The 21941-nt window shown below is 45.5% G+C and overlaps 1 protein-coding gene across 2 annotated transcripts in view; it reads right to left on the bottom strand.

Moving 5' to 3' along the window:
* The window catches only part of LOC143766381 (uncharacterized), a 162273-nt gene that overhangs the window by 44904 nt on the left and 95428 nt on the right, over window positions 1-21941 (bottom strand). The window lies entirely within an intron of this gene.

Here is a 21941-nt window from a genome sequence, read left to right as displayed (position 1 = left end):
TGTTTGCTGGTTAACTCCCTGCTTCTGCTGCTCACTACTCGGTGGTCTGCCTCACCCCATTCAGCTACCTCTCGCTTCTGGAACTGCTGCGACTGGCAGCACACCAGTGGAAGGATTTCCTTTGTGTACTAAACTTTTCCCAGTGTTGTGCCTCTTTGCACAACCACACCAGGTGAGCAAGATTCAAGCTGTGTTATCTCTCCAAGAAAGATCTACTCATCTACTACGCTTAGACGGCGCTCTCCCTCTTTCTCCTCTCAAACTCTCTTTTCTAGGATGTCATTCACATGACGCATCATCTGTGAACTATTGGACTACTACTAACAAGAACTATGCACATGTATGAGCAAGCTTTGCTGGACTTCATCATTTAAGTACTGTGTGCATTTGCACTATAACCTTATTGGACTTCCTCGTTTAAGTGTCTTGTTTGCTTCCACATAATTTGCTTGCTGGACTGGTTCACATTAGCGGTCGTGCCCCACTACTCCGTTTGCTGTGATTTTCTATATAGAGCTGAGGACCTCGTTACTATTGCAGGAATATCTGTACTATGTTTTGTTCGCTATCCTGTTGGCTATTTTCTATATAGAGCTGAGGCCCTCGTTACAATTGCAGAAATATCTGTTAGTTCTGTTTACATTTCTGTTTTTGAGTAAATACATCTTTTGCTGCAACTTTGTTCTCAGACTGGCTTTATCCCATGCTAGCTGATTCCGTAGTACCCATATAATTATTACAGGATACTCAGGCCATTTAAGGAATCTGCTGGGATAATTTCGACTGAGACAAAGATGGATCAGTTGTTCTCTCTGATCCACTCTTTACAGGGGGATATTGAGGCACTGCAAAACAAGGTTGCTAACTGGGAGGCTCATTTTGGACAGGCTCTTCAGGACTTAGGTAATCAGGTGGCTGGGCAGATGACTGCACGGGCTCCTCCACCCCCAGTACAGCCACAGCCAATTACTCCTCCAAAGTTACCACCATTTAGGTTCAGTGGGGACCGTTACAAGTTTTGTGGGTTTGTAAACCAATGTCTTTTGTATTTTGATGTGCATGCCGCCCATTTCCTTACTGATCGATCTAAGGTTTTATGTATAATCATGTTGCTCACTTCCCGAGCTCTTGCATGGGCAAATCCGCTTATGGAGACTCGTGACCCTCGACTGAATAACCTAGATGATTTTCTTGCATGCTTGTCTATAATGTTTGATGACCCTAATCGTCGCACTACAGCTGAGACCGCCTTGTTATCACTACGTCAGGGTAAGCGTCCTGTCATTGAATACGCTACTGAGTTTAGATGGCTGGCGGTGGATACAATTTAGGACAGTTATGCTCAATTACCCATTTTTAAGAGGGGATTGTCTAATGTGTTAAAGGATGAACTAGCTCATGCAGATGCTCCGGAAGAGTTAGACGCTTTTATACAGCATTGTGTACGCATAGATATACGTGTTACTGAGCGTAGACAGGAGAGATTTGCAGCTTCTAATCGTGTCACTAACTCTTCCCTTCCTTCTAAAGAACCGTCTGGCAAATCCTCTTGGGAGGCTGAACCAGTTCCCATGCAGGTGGATGCACTACAGCGGCGCGAGAGTAACGAGCGCAGGGAGCATCGTTTCCGGGAAGTCTGTGCTTTTACTGCGGTCAGTCAGATCACTTTCTTATCAATTGTCTGAAGTGGCCTCGCAAGATACTAGCCACGGTTGGGGAATTTGATAATCAGGATGCTGAATCCATTACATCTGAGTCTAGTTTTTCTGTGAATGCCATTTTTCACTCTCTGTCTATGACTGCCTCTCCCAAGACGCTGGAGCGTAAGGATACGCATTGCTCCCTTCCTATTAAGATCCGGTTGTTGGGCCAATGGATTCCCTGTGCAGCTATGGTGGATTCAGGGGCAGGAGGAAATTTTATGGACTTAACATTTGCCTGGGAACATGGCATACGGACCCAGCAGAGAGCCACCCCAGTAACTATGGAAACGGTGGATGGTTCCCCTCTAGTGTCTGGACCAGTAGATCAAGAGACTGTACTTCTGGAAGTCTTCATAGACCCTGATCATCAGGAAATGCTATCATTTATGTTGATCTCTTCACCACATTTCCCTTTAATTTTAGGGATTCCATGGCTGCAGTCACAAAATCCTATTATCAACTGGAAGACCAAGGAAATCACTTTCCCATCAAAGGAGACACTGGTGACAGGCCAAGTGAGTCCTCGAGATACGAAATGTGCCACTGAGGTATCTACTTCTACCATCTGTGTATAGTGAATTCTCGGACATTTGTGAGAAGAAGATGGCAGACCAGCTTCCTCCTCACAAACCGTATGATTGTCCCATTGAGCTGCTTCCGGGGGCCGCTATTCCTTTTAAGAATGTCTACCCACTTGCAGCTCTGGAGCTGAAGGCTATAAAGGAATACATCGATGAGAATTTGGCTAAGGGTTTTATTCGCCCCTCATCACTGGCAGGAGCACCCATCTTTTTCGTTAAGAAGAAGGATGGAACTCTTAGACCATGCATCGACTATCGGGAGCTCAATAAGGTGACCATTCGGAATTGCTACCCATTGCCTTTGATCCCTGAACTGCTGGAAAGACTGCAACAGGTCAAGATCTTCTCAAAGTTAGATCTTCGGGGAACATAAAATTTTTATAAGGATCCGCTCTGGAGATGAATGGAAGACTGCATTTAGATGTCGGTATGGGCATTTCGAATATCTGGTGATGCCTTTTGGTCTCTGCAATTCTCCGGCAACCTTCCAACATCTGGCTAATGATATTTTCAGAGATCTATTGGACCATTTTGTCGTGATCTATCTGGATGACATCTTAATTTTTTCTGACTCTTTGCAGGAACATCAGGAGCATGTGAAGACTGTTCTGAGGCGTCTAAAGGAGAATCACCTCTACATTAAGCCTGAGAAATGCGAATTCCATCGCACAGAGATTCAGTTCCTGAGGTATGTCATCTCGCCACAGGGGCTTAACATGGAGGCAAGTAAGATCCAGGCTATTCTTGATTGGCCCACACCTAAAAATGTCAAGGAGGTACAGCGTTTCATCAGATTCACAAACTTCTATAGACGATTCATTCGTAATTTCTCTGAAATTGTGTGACCCATTACACAGCTAACTAAGAAGGAAAATACTTTCTTGTGGTCCGCACAGGCTCAGGAAGCTTTTGATTGTCTTAAATCCCAGTTTACATCTGCACCTGTACTAATTCACCCAAACCCAGCACTTCCTTTCATCGTAGAAGTGGATGCTTCGGATTGTGCTCTGGGGGCCATCCTCTCACAGAGAACGGGAGAGAAAAGCTTGTACATCCATGTGCTTTTTTTTCTTGCAGACTCTCCGCTGCAGAAAGGAACTACGATGTGGGAGATAAGGAGCTTCTTGCCATTATCTCTGCATTTAAGCAATGGAGACATCATCTGCAGGGGGCATCACAACAAGTTATTGTGCTCACGGATCATCGCAACCTGGAGTTCCTTAGATCTGCAAGATGTCTTTCTCCACGGCAGGCTCGTTGGAGTCTATTTTTGAATCAATTTAATTTTGTCATTTCGTACCGCCCAGGTTCATGTAATGGGAAAGCGGATGCTTTGTCCCGAATCCATGCCACAGATTCCGTACCTGGGACCCCTTCTAAGACCGTCCTGTCTGATGCCAACTTTATCGGAGTCATTCAGAATAAGGACTTATGGAAGACCATTAAGGAAGCCTACGACACAGACCCATTTCTCGACAACCCGACTGCTGATGTGAACTTGGTTCTCAGAAACGGTATGTGGGTTCGGGATCAACGTTTATACGTTCCAGAGGCCGTAAAGCTGCAGGTCCTCAAGTTTGTCCATGATTCCAAGTTGGCGGGTCATCGGGGGGTACAGAAGAAACAGGAGTTTCTTTTTTTGGTGGCCTACCTGTCTGAAGGACGTGAAAAGTTATGTTCTCTCTTGTGAGGTATGTGCACGTTTCAAGACTCCTCGTGTATCACCTACTGGACTGCTTCAACCACTACCTGTCCCCTCTCGTCCTTGGGGCTCTATTTCAATGGACTTTATAGTTGAATTGCCCACCTCTGGGGGAAAAAATTCTATTCTGGTGGTTGTAGATCGCCTTACTAAAGCTGCCAACTTCATTCCCTGCAATGGTCTTCCTTCAGCCAAGGAGACGACGGATCTGGTCATCCAGAATGTGTTTCGGCTGCATGGAGTTCCGGACAAAGTCATCTCAGATCGGGGAGTGCATTTTCTGTCCAAGTTCTGGAAAGGATTCTGTGATTCGCTTGGTGTTAATGTTTGTCCTCTGCATACCATCCTCAGACTAATGGGCAGACAGAACAGACGAATCAGACTCTGGAACAGTATCTTCGATGTTATATCAACCATTCTCTGGATGACTGGTTGGAGTTGGAGTTGCTCCTGCTCGCAGAATTCTGTTATAACAACTCTCAGAGTTCTTCCACTAAGGTAACACCTTTCTTTGCCAACCTAGGTTATCATCCTAGTATTCTTCCCAGATCCCCAATCAACGCACCGGTGCCTGCAGTTCATGAGAGGTTGGCGGCAATAAGACAGAATCTGGAAACCCTGAAGGAATCACTGTCTACTGCACAAGAGAGATATAAGAGATCTGCCGACAGGTTTCGGAATCCTGCACCTATGTTCAAGGTAGGGGACTCTGTATGGTTATCTACTAAAAATTTGAGATTGAACATTCCATCACAGAAACTCGGACAAAAGTTCATCGGCCCATTCAAGATCTCTGGGATTGTTAGTTCCGTTGCCTGTCATCTGAAGTTGCCAAGAACCTTGAAGGTACACCCTGTGTTTCATGTCTTCCTGTTAAATCCGGTGTCTCCAAATACATTTCAGGGTTGGATTACACCTCCTCCTCAGCCTGTGTTAGTGGACGGACAGGACCTGTTTGTGGTAGAGAAGATTCTGGACTCCAGGATCTGCAGGAATCAACTGCAGTACCTCATCAAATGGCAAGGATATCCGTCTGAGGAGAACTCTTGGGAGCCGGTGGACAATATCTGTGCTCCTCAAAAGATTTCTTTGTTCCATCAAAAATATCCTGACAAGCCTGGTCCTGGATCATCCTGAGGCCGCTTCTGAGGTGGGAGTAATGTAAGGATTCCAGACTTTCCTGGTGTCTGTTCGCCCTGATCCAAGATGGAGTCTTGGACCTCGCCCTGTCATGGAACTTCCTGTCCTGATTATTTAAGTCTGGGTCTTGTGTTCACCTGTGCCTGAATATTTTTTGCTGCTGGCTCTTGAGCATCTGCCTGTTTGCTGGTTAACTCCCTGCTTCTGCTGCTCACTACTCGGTGGTCTGCCTCACCCCATTCAGCTACCTCTCGCCTCTGGAACTGCTGCGACTGGCAGCACACTAGTGGAAGAATTTCCTTTGTGTACTAAACTTTTCCCAGTGTTGTGCCTCTTTGCACAACCACACTGGGTGAGCAAGATTCAAGCTGTGATATCTCTCCAAGAAAGATCTACTCATCTACTACGCTTAGATGGCGCTCTCCCTCTTTCTCCCCTCGTCCTCTCTTTTCTAGGACGTCATTCACATGACGCATCATCTGTGTATTATTGGACTCCTACTAACAAGAACTGTGCACACATGTGAGCAAGCTTTGCTGGACTTCGTCATTTACGTACTGTGTGCATTTGCACTATAACCTTATTGGACTTTCTCATTTAAGTGTCTTGTTTGCTTCCAAATAATTTCCTTGCTGGACTGGTTCCCATTAGCGGTCGTGCCCCGCTACTCCGTTTGCTGTGATTTTCTATATAGAGCTGAGGACCTCGTTACTATTGCAGGAATATTTGTACTATGTTTTGTTCGCTATTCTGCTGGCTATTTTCTATATAGAGCTGAGGCCCTCGTTACAATTGCAGAAATATCTGTTAGTCCTGTTTACATTTCTGTTTTTGAGTAAATACATCTTTTGCTGCAACTTTGTTCTCAGACTGGCTTTATCCCATGCTATCAGAGTTACACAGCTTTATGTCATTTCTTAACAACAAATGCATAAACATACATCTGACATTTCAATATCACTCACAGGTGATTGTTTTGTTTCTCTGTCCCCCATGACGGCACCACGGAGAGAGGGGATCCGCCCACCAAGGACAGGAAACCTACAGATAAAAAGGCGGTACCTCTCTCCCGCATCAGTTTGGTTTCCTGTCCTTGACGGGACCTGCAGCAGATCTTACCTCAGATCGTCGTTGGATTCCGGGGCCAGTCAGACCGGTTCAGGCAGCGGGGGTTCCCTGCCTCGGCTAGGCTGGGCCACCCGATGCGCCACCGCTGGGATCAGTAGGTCTCTAGGGTGAGCGGGGGGCTGCAGCAGCAGCGCTGCGGCTCCTAGAGGAATCCTCAGGGGGTTCCACATGGCACACCCGCGAAAGCCACGGTGAGGGGTCCCTCCATAAGGTGGTACACGGCGCGACAATGCGCGCGTGAACAGCGCTCCAGGAAGCATCAGCGGCATGGTGCCGCACTTCCTGGTTGGTATCGCGCATGCGCGGGTGCCGCAATGCCTGCTGGTTGGAGCAGGGCATTCTGGGCGGCGCAGAGCTTGCTGGGACGGCGCGGTGCATGCTGGGATTCGCGCATGCGCAAATCCAGCGGCGAGGAGCGCGCGAAACCGGCGCACTAACTATTTAAATGAGTACTATCTTCCTGGCTAGTTGCTCTATTGGAGTACAGCCAGCGTTCCTCAGCCATGAGTGACCCTGAATTCCAGGACTCACCAGCGCAGCAAACGCAGGCACCGCAGCAGCAGCAGCAGCAGCAAAAACGCCGGCAGCAGGGGCAAGTTACCTCTCAGGTCCAACGGCGTACAACTGGAGCACGGTCTGGATCTCAGCACAGCAAAAATTCTAGTGCTGCATCCGGATCGAAGGAGCATCATACTGTCGATACGGACCATCCACAACCGGTACTGAGGGTACACAGGTGGTGAGTGATCTCCGTGAATGCTCCGGCTAATAGAGCCTACCTTTCTTTTGTTGTTTTAGGGAAGGAAGAGCGCAGGGAAGTCCAAACATAGGATTTGCGCCCTTTGTAAAGAAGATTTACCTGCCTCCTGGGAAAAAAGATTATGTAAATCTTGTATAGAAGAGACTCTATGTGAAGGGCTTCCAGGGTTCGCCACAGAGCTAAAAACATTAATTAAAACTCAGGTGGAAGATACCTTTAAATCTCTCCAGGGGGGAAAAAAACGTAAAAAAATTAAACATAGCATCCCTATATCTGACTCTAGTCCCTCAGATAGTGGGGAGATTAGTTCAGATTCCTCCGATTCTTCTTCATCGTCCTCTTCATCATCCTCTTCTCAGAAAGGTCGTAGTTGTTTCCCATTAGAAGAAACAGACTCCCTAATTAAAGCAGTCAGAAGTACCATGGGCCTCGCTGATTCCCACACCAAAAAATCTGTCCAAGACATAATGTTCGGTGGACTGGAGCAGAAAAAAAGAAGGGTGTTTCCCCTTAATGACAAAATACAAGCCTTAATAAATAAAGAGTGGAAAAAACCTTTAAGAAAGGCCCTACTTACACCCAAAAGGAAATACCCTTTTGAAGACCCTGCATGCTCCTGTTGGGAAAAAGCACCTAAATTAGACGTGGCAATCGCTAAAGCGTCAAAAAAGTTTGCCCTACCTTTTGAAGACATGGGGGTCTTAAAGGATCCCATGGATAAGAAAGCAGATGCTTTCCTAAAAACTTCCTGGGAAGCAGCAGGGGGGGGCCTAAAACCAGCGGTGGCTGCGGCTTGCACGTCCCGCTCCCTTATGGTGTGGCTTGACCAGCTGGAAACCCAGCTCAAAGACAAAACATCCAGAGACAGTATACTGAATACCCTACCAGTAATGAAAGGGGCAGCCGCTTTTCTGGCCGATGCGTCGGCAGACTCAATCAGGCTTTCGGCCAGGTCAGCGGTGTTCTCCAATGCAGCCAGAAGAGCCCTCTGGCTCAAATGTTGGCCCGGAGACCTCCAAACAAAGGCTAAACTTTGTAATATTCCTTGTGAGGGAGAATTTCTTTTCGGCTCTACTCTGGATGACATTTTGGAGAAAGCAGGGGACAAAAAGAAGTCCTTTCCCGTCCTACAATATCCATCTTATAAACGTCCTTTTCGGAGTAAAAAATTCTTCCGTAGAAAGCCACCTAGACCGCAGGACAGATGGGAAGACAAAAAGAACAAGAGCAAAGGGTTTATCTTCAACAAAAGCCCCACCGATCCCAAAAAACCATCACAATGAACTTTTGCCCCAGGTGGGAGGAAGGTTGTCCCTCTTTCTCTCAGCCTGGGAAAAGATAACCAGCAGTGCCTGGATTCTGGATTTGGTACAGTCGGGACTAAAATTCAAATTTCTTACGTTCCCTCAGCCGTCCTTCCTGATAACATCCCAGAGAGCTTCTCCACAGGAGCGGATAGCTCTGGAACAGGAACTCACAACACTACTAGGCAAAGGGGTTCTTCTGGAAGTCCCCCTCCGAGAAAGAGGGAGAGGGTTCTACTCCCCGATTTTTCTCAGGAAAAAGCCAGACGTCTCTTTCAGGACGATTATCAATTTAAAAAATTTAAACAAACACCTGATTGTGGAACCCTTCAAAATGGAGACAATAAAGACAGCAGTCAAAATGTTGTTTCCGTATTGTTTCATGGTAGTGCTCGACTTAAAGGACGCATTCTACCACGTCCCCATTCACAAAGACTTCCAAAAATTCCTCAGGGTGGCAATCGAAATAGGAGGGATGGTAAAGCATTACCAGTTTACAGCCCTACCATTTGGTCTCGCAATAGCCCCAAGGGTATTTACCAAATTGATAGCGGAAGTCATGGCAGACCTGAGGAAACAAAACACCCTAATCGTCCCATACCTGGACGATTTGCTGATAATAGGCAATTCTCCCCAACATTGCAAAAATCAGCTACAGTTAGTTATGGACTCTTTGGGAAACTTGGGGTGGCTCCTGAATCTGAAGAAGTCCAAACTGATACCGAGTCAGATTCAGGAGTACCTGGGGATCACTTTGGATTCCATCTCCCAGGAATGTCGCCTACCCCAAGAAAAGATCCAAAAGATGGTGGGGTTAGTGTCCAGGGCAAGAGATCTCCCCTCTATATCACTACGAGAGGCAATGTCTCTCCTCGGGTCCATGACAGCTTGCATCTCTGCCGTCCAATGGGCCCAGGCACATACAAGGCAGCTGCAATGGCAGACATTAGCGGAAGAAATTTTCCTGAAGGGAAATTTAGAAGGTCGGTTCACCTTCTCATTAAAAACAATTCTCTCGCTAGATTGGTGGACAAAAGACAGCAACTTAGCCCGTGGTCTACCATGGGTCATTCCAGTGTCAAAGGTGGTAACCACAGACGCAAGTCCCTTCGGGTGGTGGGCTCACCTACACGATCTAGTGGTTGAGGGGACATGGTCAGACGACATAAAAGAGGCATCCTCCAACATGAGGGAGTTACTGGCAGTAAAATTCGCCCTTACAAAATTCCAAAAACCCCTTCACTCACATCATGTAAGACTGTTTTCAGACAACAGAGTGGTAGTAGCCTATATAAACCATCAGGGGGGAACACACTCTCAACCACTGATGGAAGTCACACACTCAATCTTACAGATGGCCGAGGAAAATTTAGCATCTTTGACGGCACTTCACATAAAAGGGGTGGACAATTTCAAGGCAGACTACCTAAGTCGGGTCTGCCTAAAACAGGGGGAATGGGAACTGAACCAGTCCATATTCAATCGGATAACGGAGATGTGGGGGGTTCCGACAATAGATCTCTTCGCAAACAATCTAAATCGGAAGGTGACCCCCTTTTGTTCCATAAACCCAGCAGGGAACCCGGTGGCACTGGATGCTTTCATGATTCCTTGGAAGCACAAACTAGCATATGCATTTCCCCCTACCACACTGATACCAGCGGTTCTCAGGAAAATAAGGGAGGACAGCGCCCGGGTGATATTGATTGCCCCTTACTGGCCGAAGAGAACTTGGTTTTCCTGGGCCAGAAGGATGTCCATAACAGACCCTTGGATACTCCCAGACCTGCCCAATCTCCTGTTCCAGGGTCCAGTATCACACCCGCAGGTAGCGAGGTTACACATGACAGCCTGGAATTTGAGAGGGGGTTACTGATAGAGAAAGGGTTTTCCCAAGGTCTAGTGTCAACCCTCTTAAAAAGTAGGAAATTAACAACCACTAGACAGTACGGTAAAATCTGGAAGAAATTCCTCTCTTCCTCAGGGGCAAAAATCTCCGAAGGAATCCCTCTCAAATTAGTGTTAGAATTTCTGCAAAATGGGCTGGAAAAAGGCCTAGCCACTAACACTCTGAAGGTTCATATTGCTGCACTGGGGGCACTATTTAATTACAATCTAGCAAAGAATCGTTGGGTATCCAGATTCGTTAAAGCAGCAGAAAGATCTAGGCCTCTACCCTCACGTAGAGCCCCACAGTGGGACTTAAATCTAGTTCTCACGGCCCTCACCAAGGCACCCTTTGAGCCCTTAAAAGAACTCCCCTTAAAGATTCTATCCTTTAAGACTTCCCTTTTGGTAGCCCTCACTTCAGCCCGAAGAATTAGCGACATACAGGCCTTGTCAGCAGGGCCACCCTTCACGCTAATATTGGAGGACAGGGTAGTGCTAAAAACTGACCCAGCATACTTACCAAAAGTGGCCTCCCGGTTCCATAGGTTCCAAGAGATCTCTCTTCCCTCCTTCTGTCCTAACCCTAAAAACGAGGGGGAAAAATCACTACACACTTTGGATGTTAGAAGGTGTCTCATCCATTACCTGGAGGCTACTAGGGAGTGTAGAGAGGAAGGGTCTCTCTTTGTGTGTTTTCAGGGCCCTCGGAAAGGCAAGAAGGCCTCCAAGGGTACGTTGGCAAGATGGATCAAAGATGCCATCAACCTTGCCTATACCTCAAGTGGGATGCCAGCTCCAGGGGAAGTTAAAGCTCATTCAACTAGGGCGATGGCGGCTTCCTGGGCAGAAAGAGCCGGAGCAACAATAGACCAGATATGTAGAGCTGCTACTTGGTCTTCACCCTCAACTTTCTTTAGACACTATCGGTTGGACTTAAATTCTTCTTCAGACCCCACCTTTGGTAGAAGGGTTCTGGAAGCGGTAGTCCCTCCCTAATGTAGACAGTCTCTGCAATTCTCTCCGTGGTGCCGTCATGGGGGACAGAGAAAATAGTAGTTACTCACCGATAACGGTGTTTCTCTGAGCCCATGACGGCACCCGTACATTCCCTCCCTCACGCGTGGGTGTGCACACATTTAAAACGTTTAGTTATGTATATAATCTATAAGCACGCGGTATCTTTATTTAAGGTTTAGTAATGTAGTAACATTTGTGATCATTAACCTGATGTTCCCGTTATACTCTGCAAACAAACTGATGCGGGAGAGAGGTACCGCCTTTTTATCTGTAGGTTTCCTGTCCTTGGTGGGCGGATCCCCTCTCTCCGTGGTGCCGTCATGGGCTCAGAGAAACACCGTTATCGGTGAGTAACTACTATTTTGGACATTATAAGTAAGAGAGACACTATGAATATGTTGTAGACTGACATTTACAGAAAACCCAAATCAGTAAATGCACTACCGCTCTCTTCTTAGTTTCATCCAAGTTCCCTTATCGATTCCAGTGGGTCCATTTTTGCGCCTTAAAAGATTATGCTCAACTGAGGCGGATTTTGAAACACAAGCTAAAGATCTTGAAACCAGATTTTTTGAACGAGGCTTTAGTCATAGATGCATAAAGAGAGCATATTATAGAGCTAAGAATACATATAGACAACAATTCCTATATACCCCTTGTATATCATCACTATCAAATGTAATACGATTTATTACAAACCATCATCCACAATCATCCATGATGAGACAATGCCTAGATAGATTGTGGACTATTTTATTAGCTGATGCGACTTTATCCCATATGTTTACTAAAACCGCCTAATATTACATTTTTGTCTGTCAAAAAATATTCGGGATCACCTGGTCAGCAATTATTATACAAATTAAATAGCCATTTTTTTGGACAATGCTCGCCCTCTCCACTTGGTTGCACACCATGTGTTAAGTGTGTAGTGTCCAAATATTGAAAAAACTAATGTATTCTCGGACTCAACTGGACAAAAAAGTGTTGGACTCCCTAGTGATGAGCGAGTATACTCGGTACTCGAGATTTCCCGAGCATGCTCGGTTGATCTCCTAGTATTTGGATGTGCTCGGAGATTTAGTTTCTGTCGCCGTAGCTCATGATTTGTGGCTGCTAGACAGCCTGAATAAATGGGGGATTTCCTAACAAACAGGCAACCCCCACATGTATTCAGGCTGGCTAGCAGCGACACATCATGCAGCTATGGCGACAGAAACACAAGCACAATGAAATACTCGGAGATCACCCGAGCATGCTCGAGAAATCTTGAATAACGAGTATACTCGCTGATCACTAGGACTCACAACTAGACAACTAACAGTGAGAATCCGGGAACACATTAACCCTGCTGTTCTGATCGCATTTACTGTTTTGGATCAATATGACCCGACATATTAAAATGTTGATTTTAGTTACTGTGTTTTATTTGAACTCCTATTTCATTATTAAACTGTATGTGAACATGGTTGATCATAAACAAATGAGAAATGAAATTAAAACTTCATTTTTATTTATTTTTTTCAGAAACAAGGTTACACGGGTTGTTTGCAATTACGTTCGCTTTATAGCATTCTGCACACAAATAACAAACATGCATTAGATTTCTATTACTATAACATGAAATCCAACTAAATATAACTTTGTGTCAACATATTTTATAAAACAACAAAAAAATAATGAAAACTTCAGTTTTTCTTTTTTTATCTCTAAAAAGGTTGAACAGGTTCATGCATTTTTACATTGAACACAATAATAAAATACATGTCCGTTACTTAGATATTTTGCACACCCTGCACATGTCAGATTTGTTTTTATTGTCACAAGAAGATAGACAACATCTCTTTCATTTTGGCTGGTAGCTGTGCTAGTGGAGGCCGTGGAGTCTCTTTCTTGAGCACGCTGCTGGACACTTCACAATGGCTGCTGCTCCTTCACTTCACTTCAATTCCCTACATGCAGAGGAAGAAAACGGATTACTTACCGGTAATGCTCTTTTATAGAGCCTGCAACAGCACCCAATGAGAGAGGGGATCCGCCCCTAGGAACAGGAAACCTACAGAGAGATAAAAGGGGTGGCCCCCCTCGCCCCTCAGTTGGATTACAGAGAATGAGAGGAACCGCCACCGGGCTTTAGTTAATTTGATCCATAAGAAAAGTATATATACATATCTACAATCTTAAGTTATGTACAGTCTAGTATATACAATTGACCCCTCACCCCTGGAATATGCCACGTGCAACTATAATTAAGGGAGGGAAGTGAGTGGGTGCTGTCGTGGGCTCTATAAAAGAGCATTACTGGTAAATAATCTGCTTTTTACTCTTCGCCACGACTGCACCCACTGAGAGATTTACAGAGACAATCATTTGGGGGGGGGGGGGCACCGTGTAAAGAACTGATCTACCAAAGGCCAAATCAGTTGAAGAAGATAAATCTAGCCTATAGTGCCTATAAAAGGTAGAAGGCGAAGACCAGGTGGCGGCCTTACATATAAGATCTAATCAGAACATCCGCTCTTTCGGCCCAAGAAGAAGATATGGCCCTTGCGGAGTGTGCTCCCACATTTTCTTGTGGATCTTTTCCTTTTGCCTTATATGCCAGTGTTATCGCACCTCTGATCCAGCGAGATAGCGTGTTTTGTGTTTTTCGTGACCTTGGATCCTTTCTTGTTACCCTGGAAAGACACAAAGAGAGCCCTGCTCTGCCTCCAGGGCCTAGTCCTATCCAAATAGGCTAAAACAGCCCTTTTAGCATCCAAGGTATGGAGTCTCTTTTCCTCTGTTGTTGAGGGATTATCGTGAAATGCAGGCAGGAAGATATCCAAGTAGCCATTTTGGGAAGATTGGATGGGTCTGTCTTTAAGATTATTTTGTCAGGATATATAGTCAAAAAAGGAGAATCTATTGATAGAGCCTGGAGGTCACTCACCCTCCTAGCCAACACTAAGGCAACTAACAAGATGGTCTTCAATGAGATGCGTTTCATTGAGGCTGAGAGTAAAGGCTCAAACGGAACGGGGTCTCTGTTAAGACATCTAGGACAAATTTAGATCCCATGGTGGAACTTGCAGTATATGGACTGGGTCTGTATGCTGGCATGCTGATATAAATCGAGACACCCATCTATTGCCTGCAACGTCATAATTATATAAGGCTTCCAGAGCTGAAATTTGAACTTTTAGGGTATGTTTCCACGTTCAGTTTTGCTTCAGGCTTTGGTCAGGATTTTATGCAGGTAAAATCCTGACCAAAACTGCACCTGAGGTCACTGGCAGGTCACCTGCGGTGTACCTGCGTGTTTTGCTCATAGTAGCAACATGCTGCGTTTCAAAAAAACGCACCACGCATGCGTTTTCGAGGCAAAAACGCATGCGTTTTTTAACGCATAGTGGAGTCTGGATTTCATGAAATCCCCTCCACTATGCTGTAACATCTGGATGCTGCGTTTTTGACGCTGCGGAAAAACGCAGCGTCAAAAACGCAGCGTTTCCTGAACGTGGAAACATACCCTTAGAGTACTAACTGAAAGCCCTAATTCACGTCCTTTCTGTAGGAACTCTAGTATAGGAGATATAGGTGCTTCAGTAGATAGGTTTACTGAATGAAATTGTAGAAATTTTTTCCAGACTCTGGTGTAGATTTTTGTTGTGGACTCTTTGCTACTTTTTAAGAGGGTATGAATTAAAGTATCAGAGAATCCTCTAAGTTTTAGTAGCTGCAATTCAAATTCCATGCCATGACGTGCAGGCCCTTGATCTGAGGGTGGAAGACAGGGCCTTGTGAGAGCAGGTCTCGGACCTCTGGGAGTATCCAAGGATCAGAGATTGACATGGCTCTCAGCAATGAGAACCACGGCCTCTTGGGCCAAAACGGGGCTATTAAGATTACTCTTGCTCCTTCCTCCCTTATCTTCCTGATTACTATTGGTAATAGAATCAAAGGAGGAAAGGCATAGGCTAGGCAAAATGTCCATGGTGTTTGTAAGGCGTCTAATATGTCCAGATTGTCCATCCTGTACAATGAAGTGAATCTTTCCACCTTCCTGTTGTCTCTCGTGGCGAATAAGTCTATTTGTGGCAAGCCCCACATAAGTTATAATTATGAAAATTCGCCTGCTGAGCACCCATTCCCCCTGGTGCAGGGTGTGGTGGCTGAGAAAATCTGCCCTGGAGTTGTCTATGCCTCTGACATATAGAGCTGACAGGGACAAGAGGTGTTTTTGGCTAGTTCCAGAATGTCTGCTGTGATGGACATTAGAGTGTTTGATCGCGTACCTCCTTAGTGGTTTAGATAAGCTACTGAGGTGGTGTTGTCGGACTGAATTCTTATATGAGATCCTTGTAGCTGTGGAAGAAAGTTAGATATGGCATGACATATAGCCTTTAACGGTCTAACATTTGAAGTGTCATCAGTCTCTGCCCTAGACCACCGACCTTGAACTATTTTGTCCTTGAAATGTGGCCCTCACACAAAGGGACTTGCATCCGTAGTAATTATGTTTGAGGGGACTACAACCCAAGGGACTCCTCCATAGAGATTAACTGGGTTTAACCACCATTTAAAGGAGTTGACTACATCTGACGGCAGGGATAGTGTACCTTCCAAATGTCCCTGAAGCCTTTTCTTCTCCTCCAAAATGAATTTTTGTAACATCCTAGTATGAAGCTGGGCCCACTGAACTTTGGGAATACACGAGGTCAATGAACCCAGTAAAGACATACTTTCCCTCAAGGACATACTAGGCTTGCTAACCGCCAGGCTTACTTTATTAATAATAGATAACCTCTGTGATTCTGGTAGCAGACATTTTTGGTTTACCAAGTCCAGATGAAGGCCTAGGAACATCTGGCAGGTTACAGGACGAAGTCTAAATTTTTCCTAGTTGATAAACCAGCCTAGAGTCTGTAGGGAAGAGATTATTTCCACCAGTCTCTGTTCACATTGGAGAGGGGAATTCCCTACTATGAGAAGGACATCGAGGTACAGAACAACCAGGGTGTCTTTAACCCGTAAATGAGACATTACCTCCAACATCAATTTAGTAAAAACACAGGGTGCCATAGACAACCCGAAGGGCATCGACCTGAATTGTAGATGACGGATATGACCCCCCAATGTGACCACTACTCGGAGAAAACGCTGATACGAATTATGTATAGGGAGATGGTAATACGCATCTTTAAGATCTAAGTCTACGTTCACATTAGCGTCGGGCGCCGCAGCGTCGCCGCATGCGTCATGCGCTCCTATATTTAACATGGGGGCGCATGGACATGCGTTGTGCTGCGTTTTGCGACGCATGGCCGCAAGCGTTGGGCGCAGAGAACGCAACAAGTTGCATTTCTTTTGCGTCCAACTTTCGGCCAAAAAGGACGCATGCGTCGCAAAACGCAGCGTTTTAGTGTGCGTTTTGTTGCGGTTTTGTTTGCGTTGTGCGTTGCGTCGCCGACGCTGCGGCGCACAATGCAAATGTGAACGTAGCCTAACACAGCCATATAACATTGGGGAAATAAAAAAAAAATTTTGACTGAACGTATAGACTCCATTTTGAAGGGTATAGATCTTAAAAAGGTATTTAGTTTTCTCAGATTACCGTATATACTCGAGTATAAGCCAACCCGAGTATAAGCCGACCCCCCTAATTTTGGCACAAAAAACTGGGAAAATGTAATGACTTGAGTATAAGCCTAGTTGGGAATTACAGCAGCTACTTGTAAATTTCAAAAATAAAAATAGGCACCAATAAAAGTAAAATTAATTGAGACATCAGTAGGTTAAGTGTTTTTGAATATCCATATTGAATCAGGAGCCCCATATAATGCTCCATACAGTTCATGATGGGCCCCATAAGATGCTCCATATTAAAATATGCCCTATATAATGCTGCACAAAGGTTAAAAATGGTCCCAAAAGATGCTCCATAGACACATTTGCCCTATACAGTACTGCATAAATGTTAATTATGGCCCCATAAGATGCTCCATAAAGATATTTGCCCCATATAATGCTTCACAAACGTTGATTATGACCCCATAAGATGCTCCATAGAGATATTTGCCCCATATAATGCTGCACAAACGTTGATTATGGCCCCATAAGATGCTCCATAAAGATATTTGCCCCATATAGTGCTGCACAAACGTTGATTATGACTCCATAAGATGCTCCATAGAGATATGTGCCCCATATAATGCTGCACAAACGTTGACTATTGCCCCATAAGATGCTCCATAAAGATATTTGCCCCATATAGTGCTGCACAAACGTTGATTATGACCCTATAAGATGCTCCATAGAGATATGTGCCCCATATAATGCTGCACAAACGTTGATTATGGCCCCATAAGATGCTCCATAAAGATATTTGCCCCATATAGTGCTGCACAAACGTTGATTATGACCCCATAAGTGCTCCATAGAGATATGTGCCCCATATAATGCTGCACAAACGTTGATTATGGCCCCATAAGATGCTCCATAGAGATATTTGCCCCATATAGTGCTCCACAAATGCTGATTATGGTCCCATAAGATGCTCCATAAAGATATTTGCCCCATATGCTGTTGCTGCGATAAAAAAAAAAAAAAATGACACACTCACTTCTCGTCGTTCAGGCCCCCAGCACTTGCAATATTCACCTGTCCTCTTTCCGGCACCTCTGTGTCTTCCGCGTCCTCTGCAATAACGTTCAGGCAGAGGGCACGGACTAACCACGTCATCGCGCCCTCTGACCTGAGCGTCACTGCAGAGGATGTGGAAGACGGAGCGGCGCCGGAATGAGGAGAGGTGAATATCGCGCAGTGCTCCCCCTCCCCATTATACTCACCTGCTCCCGGCGCGGTCCCTGCACGTCCCTCCCTGATTCTCCGGGAGCTGACAGCTTCTTCCAGCATTGAAGGGTCACCGTTACCGCTCATTACAGTAATGAATATGCGGCTCCACCCCTATGGGAGTGGAATCAGGTCCATATTCATTACTGTAATGAGCGGTACCATGTGACCACTCAACGCTGGAAGATGTCAGCGCCCAGAGACCGGAGATGCAGGGTCCGCGCAAGGAGCAGGTGAGTATGTCACAGCCACCGCTCCCCCTCCCCGCCGACCCCCCAAGGACAATGACTCGAGTATAAGCAAAGAGGGGCACTTTCAGCCTAAAAAAATGGGCTGAAAATCTCGACTTAGGGTATGTGTCCACGTTCAGGATTGCATCAGGATTTGGTCAGGATTTTTCATCAGTATTTGTAAGCCAAAACCAGGAGTGGGTGATGAATGCAGAAGGGGTGCATATGTTTCTATTATACTTTTCCTCTAATTGTTCCACTCCTGGTTTTGGCTTACAAATACTGATGAAAAATCCTGACCAAATCCTGATGCAATCCTGAACGTGGACACATACCCTTATACTCGAGTATATATGGTAATTATGGTTCTAAAGGAACCATCAGGTTTGGGGACCAGAAATAAGGGGGAGTTAATAAATGTCCCGGCAGATCAAAAAGGGAAAGGTTTTAACACTCATTTGGACAAAAGGCCTCTAATTTCCAATTCTAACGCTACCTGCTGAACTTGTGATTTTAAAGAAGTCAATAGAAAGGGGCCCGGAGGTTCCTGGACAAAATCTAAGTTTAAGCCATATGTTACGATGTTAATGGCCCAAGGGTTAATCGTTATTGTCCTCCATTGATGGCAGAAATGGAGTAATCTGCCACCCACCGGTAGAACAGAGCTAGTGGAATCTATGTGCCGACTTGAAGGGACGTTTGTTAAAGAGATTCCCCCATTGTCTGAAATCTTTATTACTCCAGCGGTCTTTGTAATCCTTCTTTCTGACAAATGCCGGTTTCTTGAATGCCCTCCTGTAGGAGGGAATGAACAGAATAGGAAACCCTGTTTTTCTTTCTCCTGCTTTAGTCAGAATGTCATCTAATACTGCCCCAAACAGGTACTCACCCTGACAGGGTATAGCGCAGAGTTTGGATCTGGTTTGGGCGTCACCCTTCCAACCCTTCAACCACAACGCTCTGCGGGCTGCAAAGCCATTCTAGCTGCTAGACGGAGAGAGTCAATAGAAGCATCTGATAGAAAAGCAGCTGCACCTTTAATTAATGGACTGGAGGAATGCAACTTGTCTCTAGACATGCCGTTCTTTATATTTTGTTCCAGCTGATTCAGCCAAACAAGCATAGATCTCCCCGTACATGTGGCCGAAATTGCTGGTTTAAACGCTCCTATGCAGGACTCCCAGGATCTCTTTAGAAGGGCATCCGACTTACGATGATCCATAGGATCAGACAAAGTACCGGCATCTTCCACCGGCAAGGAGGACCGACGAGAGGTAGAAGCAACTGCCACATCAACCTTGGGTGCTTTAGCCCAGGAGGCCAGGTCCTCATCATCAAACGGGTATCACCTTTTGGACGCTGCGGGCAAAAAACCTCTTTGCCCTTGTTTTTCCCACTCTTTTTTCACTAGATCCTTAATTGCCTGAATTACTGGAAAAGCTCGGCCTTTCCGCTGGGCGAGACCTGCAAACATGACTTCTTGAGGAGTCTGGGGTTCCTTGGTTTCTGACAACCCCATCGTGTCTCTTACTGACTTGACTAAGTTGTTAATACTGTCAGTTGGAAAACACATGCTCCTTATCTTCCGAGGATACGGACCCCTGGGATGCATCTGAATTAATCTTGCCACTATCGGAAGAGGATTCGGCTCTGGGAGGGGATATTTCCCTTCTGGGTTTTCTCCCCATTATAGTACTAGAACCCCCCAGGACTGTAGTTCCTCCCGAATTATCAGCCGTATATCTTCCATTCTTACTGAACTCTCCTCCTGCAGGGTGTGGCCAATACAAATCTGACATAACCTCTTACGATAAGCGTCTGGAAGGGGTTCAGAACATAGGGCACATTGCTTGTGTTTTCCACTTTTTTAGCCTACGGACATATAAAAGCAGAAAAAGGCGACCATCAGCTTAATAAGTGTGTTTGGTTTAAACTTACCAAAGCGGCTTGTCAGCAAAATACTGGCTGTGGGGATGAAGGCACAAGCTGAGGCGTGGAACGAGCCAATTTCTTATCCTTTCCAGCCTTATCGGTGGAATCACTCTGTTTAGAGTGTCCACTTCCACTTTTCTTGCTACTGCCGCATGCAGGCAACATTAGCTCCTCCAGTGGGTGTGAAACAGGGCCATTCGGGGATGACATTGAAGCGCACCAGCAAATCCACTGCACTGTGCTTATAGAGTACTCACTATTAGAGGCATTTTCTTTTTTTTTCTTTTCTCTCCTCCCCCGGAAGTGGAACCTCCGGGACCAGTGTATTGCTGCTGGTACTGCGGCCGCTGTAATTCGCGTCACCGCATTGCTTCCACACAGCCCCGGAAGTATACTCGACTAGTTCCGGGGCACTTGGTGACTGTGCATTCCCCAGTTCAAGCTGCAGCGCCAGATCCTGGACTGAAGACCGCCGCTCTTGCGGCCTCCCAAGTAGGGAAATCACACCGCGCCTGCTTACCTCCTGCTTTTGCTAGGGGTAGCGATCCTGACAAAGGGTGAACCGTGCCCCTAGAAATAGAAATCCTCCGGCGGCACCGGTTGTCTGTGTGGGCTTCTGGAATCACACCGCTCAGAGGGGAAAGCTATAAAAGATCATTCCCCCGACCCTGTCACTGGTGCTGGAGCCCCTGCCGCTCTAAAAGAAACCGCACAGGCGGCAATCCAACCCAGGCATCCTCTTCAGGTTAGAATTTCAGAGCAAGATCTCTGCAGGTTCCCTTCTAGGAACAGGAAACCAACTGAGGAGCGAGGGGGGCCTCCCCTTTTATCTTTCTGTAGGTTTCCTGTTTCTAGGGGCGGATCCTTCTCTCAGTGGGTGCTGTCAAGGCGAAGAGAAAAAAAAAGGGAATTGTGATAAATGCCCTTATGATTATCGGTGCATATATTGTATCACAGTTGAAATAGTGAACTCTTTATTAACATCGTAAGTTTTTGAATATGTGTCAAATAATTGTTCTATTTTTCTTTAGAAACGTAAAGGGCAATATTTGATAGAACAATATTTGTTTGCCGCATGTTTCGAATTCTGCTTTCTGTAGACTAAGATTCAAAGGTTGATTCCACCATATAATGATTGGTCCGTTTGTTTTTTAATTGTTTTCACATGTGGGTCTGGGCTTGTGTATGTGTTATAAACATAAACCTTGTGTGTTCATTGTAATTTTAGATGCCTATGAGTAAGGGCATAAAATCCGAAACGCGTCAGACGTCCGTGGGATGTTTGCCCCTTAATCCCCTTGGATTAAATAAAAGACAAAACTTGAATTTTTATGGAAATCACCTGGTGCTGGTTTTTCATTTTTTGACTGCCCAAAAAGACTTGCGTTTTTTGCCATCACGATTTTGCGCAAGTCTTAGCGTTTTAACCGAAAAAAAAATGTGCAAATTGAATTAAAACCTCTGTGATAAAACATGCTTTTTTGACCATGCAAATGCACATACAGATTTGCACATCTGAGCGTTTTGCAGCCAAAATGATGTGCTTTTCCCCACACGAATATGATGTGAAAATACATACAGTAAAACTACACCATCGCCCACCACCACAGTCTTACAACTATAGTAACAACTTGTCAGAGGTCATGGAAGGGACAAGTGAAAATCTTTGGCAACACCGAGAAGGACAATTGGACATATTTCAGTCCTGTGAGCAGATTCA

Source organism: Ranitomeya variabilis, chromosome 4, assembly GCF_051348905.1.
Source record: "Ranitomeya variabilis isolate aRanVar5 chromosome 4, aRanVar5.hap1, whole genome shotgun sequence".
In the NCBI taxonomy this organism is placed as follows: Eukaryota; Metazoa; Chordata; class Amphibia; order Anura; family Dendrobatidae; genus Ranitomeya; species Ranitomeya variabilis.
The sequence above is the reverse complement of the archived record's forward strand: the minus strand, read 5'-3'. Positions and strand labels throughout refer to the sequence as shown.